The sequence below is a fragment of the Cavia porcellus genome, unplaced genomic scaffold, assembly GCF_034190915.1.
Source record: "Cavia porcellus strain 051 isolate PalLab524CR breed Dunkin Hartley unplaced genomic scaffold, mCavPor4.1 scaffold_6, whole genome shotgun sequence".
Classification (NCBI taxonomy): domain Eukaryota; kingdom Metazoa; phylum Chordata; class Mammalia; order Rodentia; family Caviidae; genus Cavia; species Cavia porcellus.
In genome coordinates this window covers 96250321-96259603 of record NW_026947489.1, presented here as the reverse complement: position 1 = coordinate 96259603, position 9283 = coordinate 96250321, and the positions used below count along the sequence as shown (strand labels likewise).

General features: G+C 53.3%; 1 non-coding gene across 1 annotated transcript; it reads left to right on the top strand.

Annotated features, from left to right (window-relative positions):
- Positions 1-573: 573 nt before the first annotated feature.
- Positions 574-726, top strand: LOC134476606 (5.8S ribosomal RNA). Its single transcript, XR_010048452.1, has one exon. It is a non-coding gene; the product is annotated as a 5.8S ribosomal RNA (ribosomal RNA).
- Positions 727-9283: the final 8557 nt, after the last annotated feature.

Genomic DNA, 9283 nt, shown 5'->3' with positions numbered 1-9283 from the left:
GTTTTAGGGGGTAATTTGGCAAGAAGTCGGCACTTGGGGTCACTAGTCCCCGACGCCTTGGCGCTCTCTCTCCGCGCCCGTCCTCCCCTCGCTCTTTCCCCTGTCCGCGCATATGCACTCTTTCCCTGCCTGCTTCTCCTCGGTATGGGCCAGGACGACTTGCACAGCCGCTGTCTCCAGGCAGCCTGGCTGGGTTCGGGGTATACCCAGCCCTTCCTCAGGGCCCTGTTGTGTTGGTGTTTAGCACGGAGCCTCCATTCCCGGTGAGGGGGAAGGTGTTGGGAGCCCCGCGCGCCTGTTGGGTTGGTCCTTCTGTCCTGTGCGCTCATCTGCTGCGCTTCAGGCTGTGGCGCTGAGCTTGGTGGGTTGCCAAAAAGCCACCTCATGCGTGAAAACGCGCTCTCCTGACTCCCTCGGAGTTTCTAGTGTCCTCTGTTCCTTCTTGCTGGCCGGCCCATGGCGACCCCATCCGTGTCTCATTGGCAGGGTAGAGTCACGCCCGTATCAGGGTGCTTCTCGGTGGACTCTCCACCCCTTGACCGTCTGGAAAAAAAAAAGCAAATGGTCACATACGACTCTTAGCAGTGGATCACTGGGCTCATGCATCAGTAAAGAACGCAGCTAGCTGTGAGAATCAATGTGAATTGCAGGACACATTGATCATTGACACTTCGAACACACTTGAGGCCCCGGGTTCCTCCTGGGGCTATACCTGTCTGAGAGTCATTTGCCAATCAATTGCGACCCACTAGTTGTTCCAAAGGGTCGTGCGGCATGGGATTTCCTCGCAGGGCCCAGGTTGGTGTGTCCTCTGTCCCCCTAAGTGCAGACATGTGGCGCATGCCTGATTCGCCTTGTGGGCCGGAGCTCACTCCCACCCTCATCATCCATAGGCGTGTGCATGGGGGTTGGGCTTCGAGATGGAGCTGTGTTGGGAAGAGAAAGGGCCAGTGAGAGTGGCATGCCCAAGGTGTTGGTTTTGGTGAGGGGGGTGGCTCGGGGTGGGGTTGTGGTTCGTGGCGAGCCTGCACCCCATCGTGTGCCCCCCCCCCCGCCACGGTCCCTCCCGGTGGAGGAGGGGTTCCTCGTGGGTCCTGGAGAAATGGATGTCTCCCCGCTGGGTTCGGGCTGGACTCCAGGCTCCGGTTTTGAGTGAGACCGCGCCCTGGGTATGTGTTTGCCCTGGAGACGGCCTGCTGGATGACTTGGTGTCCTTTGCTGTTGCGCGCTGCGCACTGTGGTAGCGCGCAGTCTCGCTGATCGCTGTCAGTGGGTTCCAAGGGCCCGCCTCCCCTCAGCCGGTGGTGGACGGTGTGAGGGTGAGGGGGCCATGGCAAGCTGCCGGCCAGAAGCTCTAAGGGGTCTGATGGTGTCTTTGTTGTCGTCGCTTATCCTCTTTCCCACATTGCCGCTTGCAGGGGGTGGGGGTGAGCTGGTGTCCCTCCCGCTTCGTGCCCTCCTAGCTCGCCCCATCTCTGGCCTCCCTCATCGCCCTTGACTACTCCTAGTCTCAGTCTGCTCCCCCATCCGCCACCACCCATTCTGTGGGGCGCGTTTGCCCACGCCCGGCTCTCTCCTCCTTCGCTCCCTCCGCTGTCCTGCTCCTGATCCTCCACCTCCTCCTCCTCCTCCTCCTCCGGCTTGCCTCCCCCCCCCCCCCCCGCCCTCCCGCTCCACTAGATCTCCCACTTTGCCCCACTTTTCGGGGTGGGGCACATAAATGAAGATATGGATAACTGCATGTATGTTTAAGTGTATATGATTGACAACCGTATTACTAAGTTTTGTTGGATAGTTGAACAGAACTGTTTGCAGTCTCACTGTTTGAATTCCCACTTTATATGTTCCACTTTTGTATCTTGCACAACTATTTGTAAAAGGACAGTATGTAAACATCAACTAGTGATTTCTTATTGTTTATTTTTTCTCTGAATGTATGTATTATTTCTCCCCATTTTCTGTTTTGGTCAGTCTTTCTTTAAATAAATTTTTTTAAAAGGTTATGAAGAGTCTCACTTTAATGGAAGCCCAAGATGAAAGAGCAAAGAAAATCATGTTGATCACAATCTGTATACCAAGAGATGCACACTGGGGCTTGTGTGGGGAGTTCCTGTGCAGGAGGCTCAGGTAAGGGGGCCTTGGGAAGTGACCTCACTTCCTGGATGATGGAATGGAACCTGGTAGCCAGGCACCCACGTTTCAAATGTAACAGCAGCCAGCTCACTTGTCAGTTGACACAGTCAACTGTTGACAAAGCGGGATATTCACAAGTTGTCTCCCAATGGGCTGAGTCCCAGGCTCTAGGAAGAGTGGGTACCAACACCATGTGTGGAGATGGCGGGCCAAGCCTCACCTCAGAGGTCTCTGGCCACTGCCCCAGAGAAGGGAAATGTGGCACACAGCAGCCCAGAGAAGGTAAGCACTGGCCCTCCAACCACTCTCAGTCTTCCAAGGTGACCCCAGATGCCTCTTAGGGTAGGTGACATGAGGCATGGTGTCATGGGGTGTGCTGTGATGTGTTGTGGTGTGGCCCGCTCTTTGGTTGAAGCAGTAACTTTTTTCCCTGTGAGTGAAACACCCTGTTGTGTCTGAACAGGGCCAACAAAATACCAAATACACCCAAACAAACAATTTGACAAACTACCATTGTCTGACTTCTGCCTCTCACAAGTCCCATGCCAAAAACCCACCCCCTGGACCAAACAGATAAAAGCTGGAACCTGTCCTTTGTCCTTTGCTTGGCCATTTTGGATTTATGAGTTGGACTGATGCATGCCTAAAAATGAAATCCTATCGTTTCCCATTAGGTCTCTCCTGTGTCTCATGTCCCACATTTCAATGTATGTGCTGTGTTGTGGTGTTCTATATTCTGGAGGGGGGGTCAGTGTGTCTGTGTATGTGTGTCTATGTGTGTGTGTGTGTCTGTGTGTGTTTCTGTGTGTGTGTCTGTGTATGTGTCTGTGTGTGTCTCTGTGTGTGTCTATATGTGTGTCTGTGTGTGTGTGTCTGTGTGTGTGGCTGCATGTGTCTCTGTGTGTGTCTGTGTGTGTGGCTGCATCTGTCTCTGTGTCTGTGTGTCTCTGTGGGTGTGTCTGTATCTCTGTGTGTGTCTGTGTAAGTTTGTGTGTGTGAGCCTGTGTGTGTTTCTGTGTGTGTGTCTGTGTGTCTGCGTATGTGTCTGTGTGTTGGTGTGTGTGTGTGTGTCTGTGTGTATGCCTGTGTGTGTCTGTGTGTGCCTGTGTCTGTGTGTCTCTGTCTTGTGTGTGTGTGTGTGTGTGTGTGTGTGTGTATGTGAATATCCAGGAAAACAGGGTTACACTCCTTTCACTTCAGTGAATGACCCTGAGTGACCTTGCAGTTGGTGTTTCCATGGTTGACTCCTCCTGCCACCCTGGTCCTACTCAGGGTGAAGGTCAGCTGTTCCTGAGTCCAGAAGAGCCCTTCAGCATGGGGAGCCTTGGGACAGCATCAAGGCACCTAGAGAAGATGGTAAACTGCCTGGTGCCCACTCTACTGAGTGGGGACTCCCACTTTCTGCTCAGCTTTTTGCGAAGCCACCACAGGTTTGGCACCATGCAGCAGGCACTGGACCTCCTGTTCACAAAGTTGATGTCTTCTAATGCCAAGGCTGGGGATGGGGCCCATCACTTCCTGCCTGGGTCTTGGAGGTCCCCTGCACATCTAGGAAGCCCAGTTTACATTGAGAACCTGGAGTGCTCTGAGGTTCTCCCCGTGGGGAGTCACCTGGACCAGAATGCATCAGTCCTGCAAGTGCCTGCTGCACAGTGGGCCAGCCAGTGCTTTGGAACCCTCCAGTGTGACTTCCAACTTCATGAAGAACTGTTAGCCTCAAGTGAGCTTCACTTGCCTGGGGCCCAGGGCAAAGCATTTACCCATGGAACAAAACTTTCCAGATTCCACCTGGGGCTTGAAGTGGGACAATATGCTAGGGCAAGGGCAGTTCTCATCCTGGCCACAGCTAAAGCAGGAGCCTTGTTGGTGGACCAAGGGCATGTGAGACATCTGGGACACAGAGGGCCACATTCATTTACTGCACATGTACAAGGTGTCTGCCACACACGGCTCCATTTGAACAAACGTAGCACCTTGCTTGGGGGAAAACACAGCAGACTCCCTTCACAGGGCCCTCTCCTTTGGGGTCAGCCAGTGACCTGCCCTCCTTAGACAGGGGTCATGGAAGAGACACCCTCATGGCCTCCCCTAGGTACAGCTGCATCCTGCCCTACTCCAGCAAGGACAGATTGGCTCAGGGTCCAGCCAAAAAGTGAGCCAAGGGAGAGGCCTGTAAGTCCAGAGGGAGGGTTCCAGGCTCCAGAGTAGGGACACGGAGGGGAGAGAGGCTGTAGTTCTGGGGACTGCTGGGCAAACTCCAGGTCTCCCTAGTGCTTCCTGAGAGATGGCTAAAGTTCCTGGCATTGCCTATGGGTTAGGGTTAGGGTTAGGGTTAGGGTTAGGGTTGGGGTTGGGGTTAGGGCTAGGGTTAGGGTTAGGGTTAGGGTTGGGATTGGGGTTAGGGTTAGGGTTAGGGTGAGGATTAGGGTTAGGGTTAGGGTTGGGGTTGGGGTTAGGGTTAGGGTTAGGGTTAGGGTTAGGGTGAGGGTGAGGGTGAGGGTTAGGGTTAGGGTTAGGGTTAGGGTTAGGGTGAGGGTGAGGGTGAGGGTTAGGGTTAGAGTTGGGGTTGGGGTTGGGGTTAGGGTTAGGGTTAGGGTTGGGGTTGGGGTTGGGGTTGGGGTTAGGGTTAGGGTTAGGGTTGGGGTTGGGGTTGGGGTTAGGGTTAGGGTTAGGGTTAGGGTTAGGGTGAGGGTGAGGGTGAGGGTTAGGGTTAGGGTTGGGGTTGGGGTTGGGGTTGGGGTTAGGGTTAGGGTTAGGGTTAGGGTTAGGGTTGGGGTTGGGGTTAGGGTTAGGGTTGGGGTTGGGGTTGGGGTTGGGGTTAGGGTTAGGGTGAGGGTTAGGGTTAGGGTGAGGGTTAGGGCTGGTGGTTAAGACAAGGATACTGAGGGGCTACTGAGGGTCCCAGGGATGTTGGGAACAGTGGGAGATGCTGGAGCTTTGAGCTAGGCCCTCTGAGGATCTAGAGGAACAACAAGCCCTCCTTCCTGGGCTGCCCCAGTCCCCAGAATGGGACATGGAGCTGGTGTGGGGAGCAGCCCATTTACACCTTGCCTCCTTCCCTTGCTGATGTGTGCTCAGCAAGTGCCTAAAGCGTGTAGCAAGTGCAAGGGACTACAGTACACTTAGGAGAACTTGAGTAGGAAGACAAGAGCCTTTGGGGTACCACAAATATGGAGAGGCAGCCCAGCAGTGTGAGTCTCAGACTGAGATGTTACCAAGCTCCTCTGCATGCCAAGCAGGAGCACCAAGCCTCCTAGATCAGTGAGCAGGAGGCCTGGTTCCAGAGAGCAGTGTGCAGTGCTTCTTCAAAAAGGAGAGAGGAGTCCCACAGTGGTTCTTGGCCCCAATGCCTTTAGTGGTTTCTCTGCAGCCTGTGTCTGCTGAGTCAGCCTGCTGCTGCCTGGACAGACGAAGGAGCTCGGGCTGGGCTGGCCTGACCTCTGCATAGAGATCCACCAGGAGCCCAGCCCATGTGCAGTCCACTGCAGAGGCCACTCTGTGAGTTGGGCAGGTCACTGACTCTACTTCCCTTTGCCTGCTTGCTCCCAGCACCATGTCATCCTGGGCACCTGGATGGAGCAGGCCTGGTATGATTTCTGGAAACCTCCTGACTTTCCCAGCCTCCTGGTGCTGGGTTATGTGCAGCTGAGCATGCTTGGCTCAGACCTGGAGCACCGCACCCACTTTCTCCTGGCTCAGCTGCAGGACATGGAGTCCAGCAAGGCCAAAGCTGAAGGTGAGCAGTGCTGGACTAGGTACAGGAGGGCACAGGAGGAGGGCTGTGTGCTTTGTCTTGGGAGTAGGCTTTGTGGCTGACATGGGACCAGGAGTAGAGATGAGCCTCAGAACCTTTGGGCAGCAGCCTGCAGGCTGGGCAGACATCCTGCATTGGGGTCAGTGGTGCAGCTTCTCTTGTAGGCAGGGATTGAGAAGGAATCTGCAGTCACGGTGAGCCTCTGTCCCCCTGCAGCTCTGTCACCAGCTCTAGTTCCAAGCACCATAGGGACTGTGGAGGAAGAGCCAGCTCCATCATCTGCTTTTGAGCAAGAGTCCCTTTCAGCACCCATCCTGGAAAAAGATGCAGCTGCAGGGCTGGCTTTAGAGCTGGACTGAGCCTCAGTACCTCCAGAGCTGGAGCGTGCTCTACCACAGACTCTAGAGCCAGAGGCACCGTCAGCACCAGGCCCCTCAGTAGGGCTTTCCCAGCCTGTGCCTAGGGCCACAGAGAACCCGCTGGTCAAGGAGAGAAGCAGCCCCTCTGGTTTCTCCTCTTGATCTGATGGCAGAGCTGGTCACACTGAGTAATAAGGTGAATGGCTATGCTCAGCAGGGCTGGCAGGGCAGGGCAGGACAGGGCAGGGCAGGGCAGGGCAGGGCAGGGCAGGGAAGGGAAGGGAAGGGAAGGGAAGGGAAGGGAAGGGAAGGGAAGAACAAGGGTAGGCTGCCTCGTAGTATCTGCCACCCAAGCCTGGCCTTCATTGCTTCACAGCTCAAATTCTTACCTAAATCCCAGACACAACAGTGCCTCGAATGCTTTCTGCTCTTTATAATCAAAGGTCTGGTTGACACTTTCCAAGGAGGACTCATGATGGACCTGGTACCCTGCTAGCCTCAGGTTCCTGCCTGCACATACTTTCCCATCACCTGCACTGTGCACTTCATGCTGCCCATGCCTGAGATAACCCATGCACCCACCCATCCGGCCACTGAAGATCTCTGCTGATGCCCACAGGCACTGGTCAGTGAGGTTGGCCACATCCTGATCCCTCCTGCTACCTTGTTCCCTTTTGCAGGCTCCATCCAGTTCTTGTCTCAGAGCTGTAGGACATGAGGGTACCACCTCCAGCCCTCCCTACCAGCTGGAAGAGAAGCTCTCATGGACTACACTCTGCACTACACTACTGAGGACAGGTCACCTTGGTTTCCAACATAGTAGCAGCTAAAATACCTTTCACCAGTGCATCCTGGATGATGGGAGACCCTGAGATGGGTTTTGGACATGGAAGGGGGAGCAGAGGATGAGGGAATCATTACACAATGTGGAAACAAAATTTGTTACTCGGGTTGGGTGAGGCCATTTTATTTGATGTACGTAGAAAATCTATATAAAAATTCTCTTTCTACTACAACTTGGTCATAGTGTTTCTTTGGATTACTTTCTGGGTGATGAGATAGAGACCCTAACTTTTCATGTGGCCACGAGAAGTGAGGCAGAGTTCCTGGGTTCTCTTTTCTTTTCTTTTCTTTTCTTTTCTTTTTCAAGACAGGCTCTCACTATGCAGTTCAGGCTGGCTTTGAGCTCACTTTGTAGCTCAGGCTGGTCTTAAACTCACAATGACCCTCCTGCCTCAGTATCCTGAGTACTGAGATTACAGGCATGCACCACCACACCAAGCTTCCCAGGATATTTCTTTTGGAAATTGTATGGATCAGCTCCCATTCCCGTGCAAGCGCAGGTCTACACAGCTGCGTTTTGGGATTGGTGTGTAGAGTTAATGCTACTCTGCTGCTACTGCTGGGATTGCGTTCACATGTGCTTTCACAGAGCGTGGCACTACCTCCAATCTATCGGTGTCTTTCTCAGTAACACTGGCAACAGGACATGGTGGAAGAAGGGACAGAGCAATATGGTACAGTTTCATCATTGGAACAGCCATTATAGTGACCCTTCAGAAGGTCACTTTCAGCCTCTAGTAATTTGGGAACTGTTCAGACACAGCAACCAGATGAGCACAGAATTAGAAGAAGGCAGAGTCTACTGACCTGGGTCAATAATCTAGGAGCATCACAGTAAAGTTTTGGAAAGGCACATTATGGGGTGGGTATATTACACCAATGTTGATTTTTAGTACTATTCCTATTGATGAATTATTAACTTTAATGTTATAAGTTGTATTATATTAAGCAATGAGTACTTAACAAAAATAAAACCAATAAAACATTAAATGTGTAGTATTAATGAGTGTTTAGAATAAACAACATTTCAACACCAACTGTTCAACATCAACCTGTTTATGAGGTAAATAACAGCAGAAATAAATTCCTATGTGATTCCTGTTTTCTTAGGAGGTAGGTGTCAAGTTTCACCTGACTGTTCACTGGTCTGCTCCAGAATTCCTTTGTGCAGTTCTTTGAGCAGATACATATCGCCTAGAGGCCTCCAGGCTCCAAACGAAGTCTGGGCCCCACACGGGAAGCCCTGCACAAGGGATATACTCCTTTTTGATCTGAGCCAACAGAAGCTCACATTCTGCACCGATGGAATGCCATGCCACGTGGTTGTCTAGCAGAGAGAAATAGCCCTCACTACCATGCCATGGACTTCCCTGCCTGCCACTCTTCTTCCTGGATGAGACAGCCCCCCTGGTGGTTAAAGGGGACACACATATCCCCAGAGGCACTGCCAGGGTCCAGGTGCTCTGACAATCCCAGGAAGACTCTCCGTACCTCTGCTGACTCCCAGGGACAGGACAATAGCTAGGGCAGGCAACCCCTGCAGTAGAGAGGGCTGTGCCATGCTGTAAAAGCGGGCATGTCAGGCCAGGGCTGCCAGGCACTCGGCTCCTCTTTGCAGGGCATTGGTTGCATCTCATGGTACTTGCTGCATATGGCATCGTAAGTCATCACGAGCCATGGGCACCGCAGGAAACGTGGTGTGACCCTTGGGATAGATGGCATTCTATGCAGCTAGCTCCAGGCTCTTATGGGTGAAAAGAGAGGTGGGGAAAAACCACTGGGATCAGATGTGAGGCCACACACTACCCCAGCAAGATGCCAGTACCCAGAAAAGCCGGTGTCAGATCACCTTCCCTAGCTTCCACAGCCTAAAACCCTAACGCTGAGCCTAACCCTAAGCCTAAACCTAACCCTAACCCAAAGGGGGTGCCATCCCCGCTTCTGTGTGCCCCAACATGCGACAGGTCCACCCCAGAATGCATGTATCCTGTGCCGTGTCTGGGATGGCTTTGCCTCTGTGTCTCCCTGGAGTTCTGGATCTTTCACTGTGGCTGAGTTCGCAGCTGCATCCTCCGGTGGCCACAGGTGGAATAGGCGGTGGCATCAGAGCGGTGACATGGGAACTGCCAGCTTCCAAAACCAAGGCCAATGGACCAAAGGGACTAACCCTGACTAGCCGGGCTGTCCATCGCAC